The sequence below is a fragment of the Prionailurus viverrinus genome, chromosome A3 (genome assembly GCF_022837055.1).
Source record: "Prionailurus viverrinus isolate Anna chromosome A3, UM_Priviv_1.0, whole genome shotgun sequence".
Lineage (NCBI taxonomy): Eukaryota > Metazoa > Chordata > Mammalia > Carnivora > Felidae > Prionailurus > Prionailurus viverrinus.
The window spans coordinates 64,223,810-64,242,524 of record NC_062563.1 but is presented as its reverse complement, the minus strand read 5'-3'; the positions used below and the strand labels follow the sequence as shown (position 1 = coordinate 64,242,524).

General features: G+C 40.2%; 1 protein-coding gene across 4 annotated transcripts in view; it reads right to left on the bottom strand.

Annotated features, from left to right (window-relative positions):
• PPM1B (protein phosphatase, Mg2+/Mn2+ dependent 1B) overlaps nt 1–15,105 on the bottom strand; it is a 96,627-nt gene extending 81,522 nt beyond the window's left edge. For all 4 annotated transcript variants that reach the window (XM_047851652.1, XM_047851653.1, XM_047851651.1 and 1 more), the window contains exon 1: nt 14,670–15,105. The gene's annotated coding sequence lies outside the window, so the exon portion shown is untranslated. The remainder of the gene's footprint in view (nt 1–14,669) is intronic.
• Nucleotides 15,106–18,715: the final 3,610 nt, after the last annotated feature.

Sequence of the window (18,715 nt, the reverse complement as noted above, 5' to 3'; positions counted from 1 at the left end):
CCACAGGTCTCTGAGCTCAGAGTTAAGGAAAGGAGCAAACTGAGCAAAGGGAGGAATGTATAGAGGAAAAGAAATATACACAGGGATGCTGGGTGGCTCTGTTGGTTGAGCCTCTAACTCTTAATTTCGGCTGAGGTCACGATCTCAGGGTGGTGGGATCGAGCCCCGCATCAGGCTCTGTGCTGAGCGTGGAGCCTGCTTGGGATTCTCTTTCTCTCTCCCTCAGCCCCTCTCCCCACCCCACATGTGCACTCTCTATAAAATTTTTAAAAATACACAAAAATTTTTTAAAAACATACACAAAGTATTGTTTACCTTAAGTATAAAGCAATCAACCTATCCCCCACCCCCATATTACCATTCAAGTACTACCCTTCCAAGCATGTACTTCAATCCAAGCATTTTGGGAATTATTTTAAAACTGCCTTGAGGTTAAAATAGGATTTGGGGGATTTTAGAGATTTTAGTTTTAAGCAATCTCTACACCCAACATGGGGCTTGAACCCACCACCCTAAGATCAAGAGCCACGCCACTGCCTGAGCCAGTCAGGCACCACTAAAATGTCTGTGTCATTTTACAGACCCGCCATCTAATTAATCCCTAAAAACTCTTAAATACAATTAAGAAAAACAGCAGCATTCTAATTTAAAAGGAAGTCTGTATTTATGCCTACAAGATTTTGTCATTAAAAAAAAACAATAAAAACATGGGAGTGCCTAGCTGGCTCAGTTGGCAGAGTGTCAGACTCTTGATCTCAGGGTTTTAAGTTCCAGCCCCACACTGCGTAGAAATTATTTAAAAATAAAATCTTGGGTTCCGGGGCGGCTCGGTCGGTTAAGTGTCGGACTCCTGGTTTCTGCTCAGGTCATGTCCCGTGCCAGGCTCTGCACTGATGGCACAGCACTTGCTTGGGATTCTCTTCTGTCCTCTTTCTTTGTCCCTTCCCACTTGCACTCTTTCTCTCTCAAAATGAACAAACTTCAAAAAAATAAAATCTTAAAAAAAAAAAGGGCAAATGATAACAGCAAATACATGGAGAAATTCAAATGGCCACTATACATATGAGAATGTTCACCCACACTAGTAAGAGGAAAACATAAAATTAAAGTCACGAAACAGAGTTTCTCTCATTAGATTGAAGGAAAAAAAATTCTCAATACCAAGTGCAGACAAGGACATAGAACTCTGCTGTGATACAGCAGCTAGTAGCCACATGTGGCTAATCCAAACTGAGATATGCTATTAAGTAAAAATGCATACCATATTTCAAAGATTTAATAAAAGAGAATGCAAAAATATCTCATTAATTTGTACTGTTTACTTACTGAAATGGTATTTTTAATATACTAGATAAAATATAATTACCTTCACCTGCTCCTTTTTGTTAAAGTGGTTACTAGAAAATGTTAAGTTCCATGTATGGCCAATATTGTATTTACACAAGGCACCACCTGCACCATTGATATAGGGCAACAGAAACTTCTGTATCCCACTGGTGGGAGCTTAAGTTGCTACAGCCACTTTGGAGTTAATTGTGGAAATACCTAAGTAGGTTGTACAATGAGAAAAGCCTACAATTCAGCAATTACACCCCTAAGTATAGGCTCTAGAGAAACCCTCACACATATGTACCAAAAGACATGTAAACTGCATTTTAGCATCATTGTTTACACTTACAAAAATAATCCAAATGTCCATCCAAAGAGATTACACAAATGTGTTATAACTGTCCAACAGAATACTATATAATACATATGCAATACTATTAAAAAGAGAGGAAGAGAGCAACAAGGAAAAACCCTGCAAACATGCTGAGTGAAAAAAGCAAATTGTATAAAAAAGCATTCCATATACAATCAGGCACAAAAACTCCAAAATCTCTTAAAACAACAGTAGATGCTATTTAGACGTAGATACGCACATGGAGATCACATATGTGAGGGTAGGCAGGCACAAAATTCAGGACAGTGGGAAAGAAAGGATGGAATCTGTGAAGGTAACAGAAGGGCTTCAAGTATGGTGGAATGTCCTATATCCTAAACGAAGCTGAGTAGCGGTTACTCTGGCGTTCATTATTCTTTATAACTCTTTTTATACCTGATAGATTTCTGTGTGTTTAACATATGATTGTACAGGCCATGTACAACACCATACTTTATGGATTTGGAAACACAAGCATTAATTTCACAAGTCTCCCCATGTTAAAAGCAGTTATACCTTGAACAACATCAGGATGCAACAAAAGCTACAAACAATTATATGAACACCAAAATACATAAACACCACTTTTACACCACTACTACCAATACGATGAGAAAAGGGGACAATATATACATACTAAGTCAGGGATGAGCAAAACTTTTCTTTGAAGAACCATAAAATAAATATTTGGGGCTCTGCAGAGCCATATGGTTTCTGTCACAACTATTCAACCTGCCACAGCTGTGGGAAAGCAGCTGTAGACAATACGTAAAAAATGAGCATGCTGTGTTCCAATAAAACTTTATTTACAAAAACAGGCAGGAGAGAAAATTTGGCCAACGAGCCACAGCTGGGTGACTCCTGTCTAGATACATCTTTTTGTTTTGTTTTTTAAAATGTTTATTTATTTTTGAGAGAGAGAGGGAAAGACACAGTGCGAGTGGGACAGGAGCAGACAGAGGGAGACAGAATCCAAAGTATGCTCCAGGCTCTGAGCTGTCGGCGCAGAGCCTGACGTGAGGCTCAAACTCACAAACTATGAGATCATGACCTGAGCCGAAGTTGGACACTTAACCAACTGAGCCACCCAGGTGCCCCATTAATGTTTATTTATTTGAGACAGAGAGAAAGAGAGAGTCAGAGTGCAAGTGGGGGAGGGGCAGGCAGAGAGAGAAAGAGAGAAAAAGAGAGAGAGAGAGAGAGAGAGAGAGAGAGGGGAGGGGGGGAGGGAGGGAGGGAGACAGGGAATCCGAAGCAGGCTCCAGGCTCTGAGCAGTCAGCACAAGAGCCCGACTCTGGGCCGGAACCCACAGACAATGAGACCATGACCTGAACTCAAGTAGGATGCTTAACCAACTGAGCCACCCAGGCACCCCTAGATCCATCTATAAAAAAAAAAAATCATGGGGCACCTGGCTTAGTCAGTAGAGCGTGCAACTCTTGGGGCTGTGGGTTCAAGCCCCACAATGGGTGGAGAGATTACTTAAAATCTTAAAAGAAAAAAAAAAAGAGAAACCAGTAAATCCATTAAGTAAAATTCTAAAGAAGAAATGGATTTACATGGTAACAAAATATGCCAAGATATACCGGATAATCACAAAAGGGAAAATGTTACTTGTCCATGGGGCTATCTAGTAATCACCAACTTCACCTGTGATCAAAGTTAGCACCACTCAGTGTGACAATCAGGCACTTTGTGCCTTCTGATGTGAAGGATGAAGCCGCATCACCTATGAAGCATCCTGGCCAAAATGTTTAACCTGAATTTAACTCAGTCTTTAGCTCTAATTTAAGAGTTTACAGAAGACAAAGGAGTAAGTTTTAAACAAGACCTCAAAGAAATAATCAGACAAATTCTGAATACAGGACATTTTACAAGATAATCAGTCTCTTCAAAAAGACAGTCACTTTAAAAAAAAAAAAAAAAGATGGTCACTTTTTAAGTAGGTGCTTAAATTTAAAAGAGAATTGAGACACAACAGCAAATGCAGCACAATAATGCATGATGTTTCACTGGATCTTGGTATGGAAGGGAAAAGCTATGTAAGTCATTTCTGACCCAGCTGGGGACATCTGCATAAGGACGGGGATTAGATGACTTCTGGAGATTAGACAACCGTGTTATATATCATGATGACAATATCGTAGGTAGGAAGAAAACGACATTTGGGGAGTAGATTCATACTTAAGTATTGGGTGAAGTAACATGGTATCTACAATTTATTTTGAAATGTTCAGCAAAGATTATATAAAGCAAACATGGTAAAAATATAAATACTGTTGAATTTAAGTAGTGGGTATAGAGGTACTCAATGTACCATGACAATGTTCTGTAGGATTAAAAATGTTCATAAACTAATACGGCATTAGATGTAACTATGCTTCAGGGGCGCCTGGGTGGCTCCGTCCGTTAAGCATCCGACTTCAGCCCAGGTCATGATCTCGCGGTCCGTGAGTTCGAGCCCCGCATCGGGCTCTGTGCTGACAGCTCAGAGCCTGGAGCCTGTTTCGGATTCTGTGTCTCCCTCTTTCTCTGACCCTCCTCCATTCATGCTCTCTCTCTCTGTCTCAAAAATAAATAAATGTTAAAAAAAAAATTTTTTTGAAGATGTAACTATGCTTCTACAAAAAAATTTTTCATAGTAGAAAGGCAAAAATGCATTGTGATTGTTAGTTTATTAAATTGCATTCATAGGGGCGCCTGGGTGGCACAGTCGGTTAAGCGTCCGACTTCAGCCAGGTCACGATCTCGCGGTCCGTGAGTTCGAGCCCCGCGTCGGGCTCTGGGCTGATGGCTCAGAGCCTGGAGCCTGTTTCCGATTCTGTGTCTCCCTCTCTCTCTGCCCCTCCCCCGTTCATGCTCTGTCTCTCTCTGTCCCAAAAATAAATAAATGTTAAAAAAAAAAATAAAAAAAAAAAATAAATTGCATTCATCAATCTCCTCTACAAATACTAGTTTTAAGTCTCCCCCAGAGTTCTCAAGGTTATGTATCAAATTTGACCCAAAAGAAACTCTTCTAAAGTTCATGACCTTGATGTTTTTTCAAGCACCTGCTTTCTAAAAGCAGAACAATTACAAGATACTCTATACTGCCATTTGATTTTCATACATTCTAAAAAGGTTCTAAATATATAACATATACCTGATTCCTTTATAGCATTTTTACTTATTAGCTTGTATAATTAACCACATACGTTTTACTCCTTTCCTCACTCCCCCAAACAGCAGATTCAAATTATCTTTGTTCTGCAAAGTGCCTAATGCTAGCAGACAGTATTTATTTAGTAAATAAAAATTGAACAGCAAGAGATTTGTGTTCATACCTTTAACAAGTTAAGCATTCAGCCCTTGAGAAGGAATGCTAATCTCTCTCCTCTCTTCCTACTCCCTAGTCTACTCTCATTACAAGATACTATTTCTATGAAAAACTTTACTCGGCAAGTATTTACAGACACAATATAGATACATGGACAGAGCAGCATACAAAACTAACACAGTTGTTGCCCTTACGTAGCTAACAAACTCTAACAGAAAATGAGAATCTTACAATAGAACTCTGGACTTTAGAATCAAAAGGACCTCAAGATATCATATGGTCCAGCCTTCTGCCTTAACTCAGGTAAAAATATTATACTGCAGATTAAAACTACTAAATCCTAGAAAGACTAAGTAACTCGAGAAGTCACAGAACCATTGATAGTTTCTATGGGTGGGGCACCTGGGTGCAGTGGGTTAAGCATCTGACTCCATTTCGGCTCAGGTCATGATCTCATGGTTCATGAGTTAGAGCCCCGCATCCAGCTCTCTGCTGTCAGCAGGAACCCATTTCTGACCCTCTGTCTCTCTGTCTCTCTGCCCCTTGCCCACACTCTCCCTCTCTCTCTCAAAAATAAACAAACATTAAGAAAAACAGTTTCTATGGGAACCTCAAACCGTGTCTTCTGCCTAGGTTAGGTACTCTTTCAACCTATCATGTACTAATAGTAACAGTAGTAGTCATAGTAACGACAACAATAACAGAAGGCACTCCAATGGCAGTGATTACGTGTGCCGGGCTCTATAGGAATAGCTTTACATGGACTGTCTCAGCTAACAATTTTATAAGATATGTTACCATTCTGGGGCACCTGGCTGGCTCAGCGTGTGAGTCTTGATCTCAGGGTTGTTTGTTCAAGCTCCACATTGGGTGTAGAGATTACTTAAAATCTTAAAAAATAATACAAGATTTTAAAAATTAAATATATATATATTATCATTCATTTTACAAATGAGAAAACTGAGGTTTAGAAACATTAAGTAATTTGCTTTAAGTTATCCATCTACAGAGTGGTGGGACAGGAATACAAATCCAAGTAGTCGACTTCAGTGTCCATGCTCCCAATCATCCTCCTTTTGGAGCTTTTTCCAGAAGCATAATCTGCTCCAAGTATAAAGCCTTCTTACATCTAATAAACACTTACAAACATACACAAGTAGACTGTGCTAAGCATTCTGCAGCATTAACTAAATGCATAAAGTAGCAAAAATTCAGAAATATGTATCTAAATGTGTTGAGATGTCTCATGCACATTTGTGGACAAGGAATTCTCACCTAGATCTGTGGGTATAGTTTTCATTCACATGTGACTAAGAAGGATTTTATGATTATCAAGGCATTACTCTGAAATAATAGAGTTAAGGCCTAAAAAAACAAAATGAAAAGAACGAAAAAAACACGGTCTCCTAACGTCATCACCATTTGGCCAACTCCTCTGAGCATTTTTCAACTGATATACTCCTGAAGCCACTGCTATACAGCATCTCCCAAACTGTAATAGCCATAATATCATCTGACAATCCATTAAATATCACACTTATCTTTTGCTGGATTGGTTTCAGTCCTTGTGAAAACACAGTATCAATGTTATTCCAGCTGGCTCTCTAAAATTAACTATGCATCTCTTCTCCTTTCTATTCAAAATATACCTTATGCTTGACTCCATAATTTGCCCAGGCAATATATGCCTGAACAAAAACAAAAGACCCGCCTATAAGAATTCCAGTCTGTAGGGTGATCATAAAGTCTGAAAACAGAGATATTATTTTAACATTCTGTACTGTAACATCAATTAGCCATTTATTGTGTACGCATCTGTGTTTCCAGACCTGGTGGCCACCCTGTACTTAAATAAAAATCAAGCACAGACAGAGGCAGAAAAAAAGCAACACAAAACAAAAGCACAAGAGAAGAGAAAATAACCTGAACCTAAAACACAAACATATCACTGAGAAAAAGACTCAAGATCCAGGATAAGAGCAATAATGCAATCTAAATCATCACTAATCCTTCCAAACCCCTAAGTCCCTTACAAACTAGTTAGATTGCACAAAACGAAAACAAAGAAATGGAGAGTATAACCGCAAACTATTCTATGTATTAAGCCAAAAGTTATCATTTCACTTCCACATTTTACTTCAAAAGACTCCAGAACAGATGACGAGAAAGAAATTAAACTCCACTTCCTCACACTTTGGACCTACAACCATCAAAGTGTTAATAAAATTCTGTACCATATCAATGAAACCAGTTACAAGAGATAATTTAGACATCAAGTAAGGCTTTGTCTTGTTTTTTAATCTAAACTATGGGCACATATTTCCAAATGTTGAACAGCTCAGTGAACCTGCTCTGACAGCACTGAATTTAATACATTCAAAGAGTTCAAATTCTTCTGCACATCAGCATTTTGATAAAAGTGATATAGTTACCAAAATACATTAACAGTGAAACTAGTAATTTGAGGGCTTAATTTGGGTGCTATAAATGAAGTCTCTTAGGTCTTGAATGGAACCAGTGCTCATTTTTATATTCAGGCCCTGAAATAAACACAAGTTGATTCGCTTTAAAATAAAATTAAAAAAAATCTCAACTCACTGCAGCAAGCAAGATCACATGAGAGTCTGGCTCAATGCCTCACAAATGAAAGCCAAAGACCATTATGTATTAAAATAAAAACAAAGATCAAAGATCTCTCGTGCTTACCCTAAGTGTGCAATGGTTGTGTAAACTCAGGAAGAGACATCTTTACCAAACTGGATCATCACTAGGAAAGGTACATAACAGAAAGTAGAAAAATAAGCACCTGATTCATATCTAAGTGCAGTAAGAAATCCTCATGCAGAAATTTACAATGCAGGAAAAACAAAGGCACAACTTCAAGTTATACAGCACAGGTCTAGAATTAAGGGAAGCAGTAACAAATATACAGACCAATTTTAGTGCAATCAACTAAGAGACAGATTGGCTCCATCAGTTATCTTCAAAAGAACTGTCAAATAACCAGAAAACAGAAGTAGCAGTCACAAATCAGTGACAGGAGCGCCTGGGGGGGCTCAGTCAGTCCAACTACTGAAGTCATAACCTCAGTTTGTGAGTTTGAGCCCCACGTCTGGCTCTGCACTGACAGCGTGGAGCCTGCTTGGGATTCTCTCTCTTTGCCCCTCCCCCATTCTCCCTCTCCCTCTAAAAATGAATAGACTTAAAAAAAAAAAAAATGCATCAGTGACAATATTTCCAGACACTATAAAGGCCAATCACTCACCTTTCAAATATACTCACAAAAGAACACAAGAAAGAGCAACAGGGTCTTTTCTAAACACAAATGACAACGTATGTTTTATAGGTACATAGCAAGTTACTGAAACCAACCTTGTTAACAAGTCCTACTCACCCTGTTCCTATTATCCTACCTTCTCCCATTTTCCTGTCTAGGAACTTATCTATCTATCCAAGGCTGGCCAGTAAAAGTAAACACCTGAAGGCCCCAGCTTCTGGTGGGATCTCTCTTCGACCTTTGGCTCACCTTTTAAAATCTTTGGTACAATATCTCCCCCTTTCTACTTCCTCTTTCCATGTATCAGTTTATGTCTAGTTATAGAAAAACTCTTCTTCCCTCCTTTTTTTCTTCCCTCTCTTTTGTTAATAATAGTAAAGCTCTATAAGGGCACCTGACTAACTCAGCCAATGGAGAATGAGACTCTTGGTCTTGGGTCATGAGTTTAAGCCCCACACTCGGTGTAGAGCTTACTTTAAAAAAAAAAAAAAAAAAAAAGTAAAGTTCTCATCAGAGCTTCTAAAGTGTAGCATAGAAAACCATACATCCCAAATTTTCCACTCGTAATTTCGGCCATCCACAAAGGGAGTACAGTTGAAACATAAACTGAGGAAGTGTGTGTGCCATCAGAATGTAAAATCTATGAGGGCAGGGATTTTGTCAGCCAGGAAGGGTGCTTTGCATATTAGAAGGCACTCAGGGAATGCCAGAATAATGGTTGGGGGTGGGGTGGCCAAAGACTAAAAACTATTAAACTACATGGAATTCTTTACTTCTCAGTGGGTTGGTAGCCTAAAGTAATGGGAAGCTGCTCATATCTCAACTTGATCTCCCATACATTCTATCATTCAGAGTTGCTTTGAGTTCACAACTTCCTCTTTGTAAGGGACTAAGAAGAGCCACCTGTATTTAATAGATAACACCCTTCATTAACTCAGACTTGAGTGCTTTAATGAGAAGAGGGGGAAAAGAAAAATTCTTTGCCAAGATAAGTTAAATACCCATGAGCAATATGGACACTCCTAGATTCTCCTAGTTCCAAGAACATCTATTAACTACCCTTTTTCAATGTTAAGAGTGTACTTATACATATCTACATCAAGAAAATTAAATGCAATTAGACTTAAGAATCAGTGACATTACTCTCAAGCTTTAAAGTGCTTTGAAATCCTTTCGAATTTCACAAATTACTCTATATATCCTTTGTTAAACCTGCTTTTCAGGTTTGCACTATCACACAAAACCTATTCATTTAGTTTTTTTCTTCTATTACACATTTGATTATACCTGATAACATAACCACATCTTAACAACAGAAAAAGTTTTCCACGAAGGAAAGAAAAGGTTTTTCATGTATCTATCATACAAATGCACTTATCATCCACTCGTAATTTGAAGCGGGGGACGGTCTATATAGACGAAAAGCACAATACTAGACACAGGTTTAACCTGCCTGTACCACTGCCAATAATTGGTCCCATCTCTAAAAGTAAGACAAGTTCCTTAACCTTCAGTAGAAGTCTTCCAATGTTCATCTCTCTCTCTCCTCTAAATATCAGACCATGTATTTAATAGTCTTTTGTTCAAAGGGATGTAAAACAAATTTTTCAGTAAGGGTTGTTTCCAAACTTTAAGGTCTTTAGATTTCAGAAAGAAATCAACTTAAAGCCAATAAATGTAATATTGATATTTCAACATACTCCCAAAAAAGCACTTTTGAGTCCATTTTTAGTAAGTTAATATTAAACTATTTAGTAAACGAGAGGTGCCTGGCTGGCTCAGTCAGTACAGCATTGTGACCCTTGATCTCAGGGTCAGGAGTTCAAGCCCCATGTTGGGCATGGCACCCACTTAAAAAGAATAACTTAAAAAAAAAACAACCACAATTTAGTAAATGAAAAAAAGCTTTCAATTTGTAAACTGTGCTTTAAATGTTAACAAACCATGTTAAATTTGTCTAAATAGATTAACAAGTTAAAATCCCACTATTGATTGTTAAACTACTGGGTTCTTGAACTTAATTATTAAAAGGGTATCATTATAAAAGGTGTATGTTATGCCAAGAAATAATAAGATATTGTAGATGTGGCCACAAGTTAGCTGCAGTTAAAAAAGAAAAATATTTACTTGAGAACTCCTCTGTGTCATGACCTACCATAATTCACAGCAAAATGTTTAGGTCTCTGTTATTTAACATTAAATTTCAAGGGAGAAATAAAACACCCTGAAGTTTGAATGAAAACTAAAAAGAAGAAGAATGAGCTACCTTATGCTATTTGTTTCTAAGGTTGTTAGATGATGCTAAAAACGAAACCTCATGATCTTTATAAAATCTGAAAATTAAACTACAGTATATAGAATACACTTCTGGAAAACTTCTTTACATCAAGAATTTAGTAAAAACTTCTTTTTATCATAACATTGATTCAACTACCTGATCAAATCACTCGAGTTAGTCTAAAAGGTGATTTTCTTTGGGGGGAAGGAGAAGATATAGCTTAAACACTGAAAAGTATAATTCAGGTCAAATCTACACAAAGAGGCTAAACCACATCAGAGATGTTTCTTTTGAGGGGCGCCTGGCTGGCTCAGTCAGAGCATTCGACTTTTTTTTTTTTTTTAAGTTTATTTATTTATTTTGAGAGGCAGAGAGAGAGCACACACATGTGCGAAGAGGGTACGGGCAGAGAGAGAAGGAAGGAAGGACGGAGAGGGAGAGAGAAAGGGAGAGACAGGGAGAGGGAGAGGGAGGGAGAGACAGGGAGGGAGAGACAGGGAGGGAGAGACAGGGAGGGAGAGACAGGGAGGGAGAGACAGGGAGAGAGAGAGAGAAACCCAAGCAAGCCAGCTGTCAGCACAGAGCCAGAGATGGGGCTCAAACACACGAATAGGGAAATCATGACCTGAGCAGAAATCAAAAGTACGATGCTTAACGGACTGAGCCACTCAGGTGCCCCTGGAGCATTTGACTCTTGACCTCAGGATCTTGAGTTTGGGCCCCACACTAGGCGTAGAGATTACTCAAAAAAACAAAACTTTTAAAAAGTTAAGAAAAAAAGAAATGTTTCTTTTGAAAAAAGATTCCAAAATGGCCAGAGATATTAGCATACTTAGTCTAAAAGATCAAAAGTTATTTTCTTTTAAATCAATATTTTGGTATAAACAAGTATCAACAAACACAAAACAAAGATTATGAAGTACCTTTTCTTCATCTATACTTGTTAGATCAGTATGACAGTTTATACAAAAACTACAAAAACCAGTATTCTCCAAATCCACCCTATTTCCCTTCCCTGTTTGGTCTGAGTACAGGATAGTGAGATGGAAAGTAGTCGGGTTACATTTCCAGGGTTTACCTAGTTTCTGAGAATTTTATCTCATATCCCCAATTAATCAGTCCTTTTAATCCACAACTCTACTGATATGATATATAAAATATATTCTACAGTAAAACTTTAAAGCTGCTAATATATTATTTCATTTTGACCCACATTCTGAAATTAGTTCATTAAGAAAAAAAAAATAAAAAGAATCAAGTACAATGTGGGGGAGGGGGGAATGGATATCCAGAAATAACCAACATTCTCTTCCTGCTAACCATAATTTTTATCACTTGAATAAATTTTGCTATTTGAATTCTGGAATTTAAAATAAGTTTATTCTAACTCTGACACTGTCAGTTGTTTCCCAACTCATTTTTGTTTAAAATCAGTGAACTGTGAAAGGCATATTTCACAGAAAAAGTAAAATACCATGTTATATTTTAATAAGTTAATTTTACTCAACTTTACTAATTTCTTATGAAAGACCACTATAGAGTTAGAATTATACTTCTTTACTCTCTATTGTAGATAGTATCACAAAATTCTTTAAAATAGTTACATGTAATATACAAATATTCATACAATGTAGATAATGCGTGTAACTAACACCAATGAGAGTGGGGGGAAAATTCACTCTCAGTGTCATGTGCGCTAAAAGAAATGTTTACCAACCCATTTACAAGGGCATGTTTACAATTGTTCCACCATTGGCTCAATTTTTAATGAATCACCACAATCCCTAAGCGACACTATGGCAAATTCTACTCTTCAACGAGTATCACGAGACAGTCTATCAGCATCAAATTTTAATTCAAAAGACTTCGTAAAAAATGTACATTACAGGGAAAAAATGTACATTATAGGAAAACAAACTCTCAACATGAACTACTTTTTCTGACCCTTGTCAACTTGTGAATTAGTTTTTCTTAGAAGCACAGCTAGGTAGACATACCATTCCTTCAGATGATGTAATTTGTAGAGATTTGGTAATTACAATATGTTAACAACTAACATAAAATAATATTTATTGCCATGACTATCAGACAAACTTTAAAAGCTTTCACCTATTCCTGGAGTCTTCGCAGAAATCAGACACCTGGTATGAGAAAACAGGTGTCGAGAGCTCTGCTGGTCATTTCTAAGAGATTGATGCAACATGTACAAATTCCACAGATTATATACAAAAACTGAGGAAATCTTAACCAAGGGGTACAAAAGATCACATAAAAACACAACTCCATGCTGACAATGCAACATGGAGAGCCACTGCAGAAACTGTGATAAAACTTTATGAGAGCAAAAATAAATGAAGAGGGGAAAACACAACCACCATTTAAAGAAGACACTGACAGAAGCAAAGAAGCACAGTAAAAATCAGGGTTATCCCTGGGGGGGGGGGGGGGGGGGGGGAATCTGTTGACAAACCAAAACAAAAACAAAAACCCAACCTGTTCTAAATACTAAATTTTAGAAGTGCAATTGAAACAACACATTGCCCATTCAGGAGGCCTACAAAAATATTTCTTTAAAAAAGTTATCACCTTAATAGTGTAACTTCAACCGTATTTTTTTAAAGCCTGTACACTTGGAAAAGATTATTATAATAATTAGAATAACTTGTCTCTATTTAGAAATGCTGTTTAAAAGCAGGCCAATGATAGGAACTCTGCTATTGCACAACAGAGAAAGTAAATGAAATAATGTCCATTAACATTCAGTGTTGATGGTATGTTGCTCAATCTCCCAGAACATAGGGACTTACAGTATCTGCCCTCTACAATTTACCACTTCTACGACCGTGCAGTAGCTCAAATAAAATGAGTTCCTGTGTTAATCCCACAATAAACCTCAGTAATTCTCACATCACAGTTGTAAAGGTTTGTTAACAAAAAGAATGTTTTTCCCAAAATAGCTACATATCACTAAGACTACTCAAATTCCTAAATAATCCTTTTACAAGTCTCCTGCCAACTTTATTTTGATACATTAAACATGTGGAGCCTATTTTAAAAGGTCTTTAACTGTGACTTCATGAAAACAACTTCCTAGTTGTTCATCTAATGTCTTCTTTTTAAAGTTTCCACGTTGTTTTTAAGCCGACTTGAATACTTATGAATCTGGGCCGACTATCAAATGCTTAAGAAGCAGTTTTGCCAAGTAAGATGGGCAAATGTTCTAGATCTGCTAAATCGGACAATAAAGGTCAGGCAACTTAAAAAACGAAATAACTTATTTCCAACATTCACTGAGCCCCTCTTTTTTAAATTACCTTGGTGTTATTCTCACATTTAACGTTTATGAATACAACCTACTTTTGAAAGGACATTAGACCCAATTAAATTATTAAAAAAAAACTGATCTTCCATATAAAGCCGGTTAGTCTACTCTTAATGGGCCTCTGGAAGATTTGGGGTACTGATGGCAGAAGTTTCATTTAAAAACTTTTTTGCGGAAAAGAATGACATCCGAAAAGGACTGCTGGGGAAGGCAGGGAAGAAGGGCCCGGAGTCACCAAGAAGAGAAAGAAGCGATTTAAGAGCTACTAAGAAGGAGGTGGTGAGAGGCAGAGAAAGAAGAACGAGAAAGATTTAATAAGGAAGTGAAGTGGAGAGCAGAGTGGGGCAAAAGCTGATGAGGAAACAAATGTAAAAGGGTTTTCAAATAGGCATGATCCAGGAAGGGATGAGTTAAAGCCTGGAGTAGCCCTAGCCCCAGTGCTTTGGTGTGAAAGAGACGCTCGCTGTCTGAAGCAGAAAACAGGGGGAAAGCAGTTCACTTCCAGGCGTTGGAGCAAAGTAAAATTCCCTGCCCCGAGCCTCTTCCAGCCTCGGCCGAGAGCGGAGGCGGCGGCTGGGGAAGGGGCCTACCCAGGAGCCAGGCTCCGCGTTCTGCTCCCCCAGACTCCACGGCAGAAAGAAAAAAAAAAAAAAAGGCGAGGATTAGACAGGTAGGGCCCACGACCGCAGCCCGGCGGCACCCCGAAAACGGTCCGGGGCCTCGGCGGTGCCCGCGAGCCGTTTCCCCTGCGGCGGGGCGCGGAGCGGCCTTACCTGGGGCGAGGGAGGGAAGCGAGGTCTAGGGCGTCCGTTCTCGCCCGCCGCAGAGAACCCCTGCTGCACTCAACCCAGGCTTCCGACTGAGGCGCGACCCTGCCTCAGCCGCCGCTTCCCCGTCGGGGTCTCGGCCACCGCCTCCGCCGCCTCCGGGGCTGTTTACACCGTCGGGCCCCGCACGCCGCCGCCGCCGCCGCTGCCGCCTTCTCTCCACCCTAGCGCCGTTGCCGATTCGGCCGCCGCCACCTCCTCCGCCGCAGCCTCGTCTCTCTGGAGCATCTTCCAGCCACCGAACCCTGAGAAGCAGAGAGTCCAGCCGCGCCGGCAGGAAACTCCCCCGCAACTGCTAGGGGGACCAGGCGGTCAGAACACCGGCGGCTTTTCCGCCATTGAGCAGCAGCCGCTCGGCTCCTTCTGCAACCCCCTCCCCGCACCCTCTCCTCCCCGCCCCTCGGGCAGCCCCGCCCCCAGATCCCACCCATTGGGACGGCGCGGCCTCTGGCTGCACTCGGTTGGCTGGGCGTCCCGTCAATCAGCACCCTCCTCCCACTTCGGCTGCCCCGTACCTCGGTACTCAGTTTTCCCCGCCCACAATGCCCCGCCTCTCAGTTCCTAATTTCCCATTGGGCACCAGTGACCACCTTCAATTGGCAAGGTCAACTATCCATCAAACACCGCCCACTGAGTGAGACCCAACCCTTCATTACCATTTACTTTATTCAGCCCCGCCTCTGGACGTCAGGAACCAACCCACCCTACCAGCCATAAGTAGAGATCGCCATCAATCAAATAACGCCCACCTGCACTCCGCCTCGCAAAGCCCGAACCCTAGCGATTCTCTTTTTTTATTGGTCCAAAGGGTGACCCGAATCCTCAATCATTGGCTTTCTCTGCGTGTCCGTCACTAAACCAATTTCCAAGTCCGTCACACTGGCTTTTTTTAAATGAACGCGCAAAAGGCGGGGAAGTATTCGAAAAGCGATTGGCTAGTCTTCGAAAACGGTCAAATCCAGACAGTGTGTGCGGATCCTTCCCGTTCTACGAGAATCATGCCCCTTTATTTCTAACCTCTAAGCCTTGCGTAAAACAAGCGCCATAAAGGAGCCTACGCGCTTGTGCAGTTATAGGTGTGGAAGCCTAGTCCCACCCGGAATTGCAGGGGGTTGGCTGCCGATTGGCTAACAAAGTCCTGTTAGGCCCTCATTGGAGAATATAAACGCCTCTCTTTGGCGTAGAGACGGAAGGGATGGCGCGGGCGAGGATCAGAAGCGGTCCGGGGAGAGGCGGTTGTTTTGCTTCAGCCAGCGGGAGGGGCATACGCGGGAGAGAGAAGCTCAGAACGCTGGGCTCTGGGGGAGGTGTTGCGGGGAGGGAAAAAGCCCGGATGTTTCTCAACAATGAAATCATCGCCGACCAATCAGAGCTGCTGAGCTGATATACCTGCCGGACCTGTCCGCAGTAGGGGAGGGAATGAGTTAGTGAGCGGGAAATTGGGGTATCAGGAAAGGCTGGAAAGCGAATTGAGAAAATGGGACAGGCGATCCCTTCAAGAGGGCTCTGTGCTGTTAAGGGTTATTTGTGTTCTTTCTAAGCCTGCAATGCCTGGCATTCAGCCCTTGACATTTCCATGTTTTGTTTCTTAGTCAACATTGATTTTTAAAACTCGGCCTAGTCTTTGACATTCATTCCTTCGTTCCACAATTCTTGAGCGCCTGCTATTTGCCAGGCACTATGCGAAGAACTGCAGACACAAAACTAAATTAGGCAATCCCACTACAAGATGATACATGCTATCACTGAAACATGCAAGGGATGGTAGCGACATAAAGGGATCGTCCCTGTGTATAGGTTTACTGAAGAAGGCTTCACAAAGAACAGTATCAGTCTAGAATGAATGATTCAAGAGGCAAAGGAAGGGAGTGGACAGGATTCCTTCAGCAATCGAATTAGACTAACAGGTATTGCCAGGTTAATTCCCCCCAAAAGAAACAAAACTAAAGTGTAATTAAAGCATTCTAACACCTTAGAATACCTTTTTTTTTTTTTTTTTAATGAAAGTGCCCTGATAAAGCATTTAAACCTTATTCACACTTTTGTGTAAATTGGTTTGGACTGACAATCGGAGCTGGCCCAGCAATGGTGAGAATGGCAAAAATAAAGACTTAATTGCAGTTCAGATTTTTTCATCTATGCCCCAATTTTGCATAATAATAGGGGTTTTCACGGTATGGTGGCTAGCGCACCAGCATCATAATCAGCTGGCGTGCAGATTCCTGGGTCCACTCACACCCATAATATCAGGGACTCTAGGGACAAGACTTAGGTGAATTTTTAAATTTTTATACACACCAATGATTGAGACCCTCTAGCATAGGTAATGGAGACACCATAAACTAAAATTTACTTGCCCCACTTCTGCATGATGGGAGGAAAAATAATAAAGAAAAAAAGAAGTAGGCCCATTTAGACTTTGCCTTTCCCTTGTCTCCCTTGTCATCATTATCACTTCTTAGGAAATATTTCTTAAATAACTTATAGAATACAAAGAGCCTAAATGTCCATCAACTGATGAATGGATAAAGAAATTGTGGTTTATATACACAATGGAATATTACATGGCAATGAGAAAAAATGAAATATGGCCTTTTGTAGCAACGTGGATGGAACTGGAGAGTGTGATGCTAAGTGAAATAAGCCATACAGAGAAAGACAGATACCATATGGTCTCACTCTTATGTGGATCCTGAGAAACTTAACAGGAACCCATGGGGGAGGGGAAGGAAAAAAAAAAAAAAGAGGTTAGAAAGGGAGAGAGCCAAAGCATAAGAGACTGTTAAAAACTGAGAACAAACTGAGGGTTGATGGGGGGTGGGAGGGAGGAGAGGGTGGGTGATGGGTATTGAGGAGGGCACCTTTTGGGATGAGCACTGGGTGTTGTATGGAAACCAATTTGTCAATAAATTTCAGAAAAAAAAAAAAAAAGAAAAAAGAAAAATAAAATACCAGCAAAAAAGGCAAAAAAAAAAAAAAAAAAAAAAATAACTTATAGAATACATTTCCTTAAATCACTTTCCTTTGTCTGACATACTTTATATAGGGGAAAAGGAGTCTAGGATCTCAGCTTCCAAAATGCGAATCTAAAGATCATAAAAATGGAAACATCAGAGGACCCTGGTCTTGAGAATCCAGGCAATCTCAGGAGGACATCAGAGAAGTTTCTTGATCTGATTGATTTCCTTCTCACTTTCCCTTGGTTGACCCTAAGACTAATACAAAGCACAATCATTTAGGTGGGCTGATGATTGCACATCGTTCATTCTTTCAATCACTAAAAGTAAAGATGCATTGGGCACCCTGGTGGCTCAGTTGTTTAAGCATCTGATTTCAGCTCAGGTCATGATCTCAGGGTTCACAAGTTCAAGCCCCTGCCTCAAGCTCTCTCCTGTCAGCATGGAGACTGCTTCAGATCCTCTGTATCCCGCCCCCCCCCCCCCCCCCGCCGCCTCTGCCCTTTCCCCCACTTGTGCGTGCTCTCTCTCTCTCTCTCTCTCTCTCTCAAAAATAAATAAAAATAAAGATACATTGAATACTGTCCTAGGGGTTAAGGATACAATAGGGATAAAAACACATTTAGGTTAACTTTCTTGTATGCTTTATTGTATTAAAACACTAAACCAATAGGGGTGCCTGGGTGGCTCAGTCAGTTAAACATCCAACTTCAGCTCAGGTCATGATCTCACGTGGTTCGCGAGTTTGAGCCCCGGTGTTGGGCTCTGTGCTGATAGCTCAGAGCCTGGAGCCTCCTTCAGATTCTGTGTCTCCCTCTCTCTCTGCCCCTCCCCTGCTCACACTCTCTCTCTCTCTCTCTCTCTCTCTCTCTCAAAAAATAAACATTTAAAAAAAACACTAAACCAATAAAGAAGGTCCAACACAATTCACAAATTTAAAAGGTAAATTGGTGTGTGTACCATCATAAACATATAATGCATCATAAACATTGAGTACCATCATAGAGAGCTCTGATTCTAACTAGCTATGTGAAT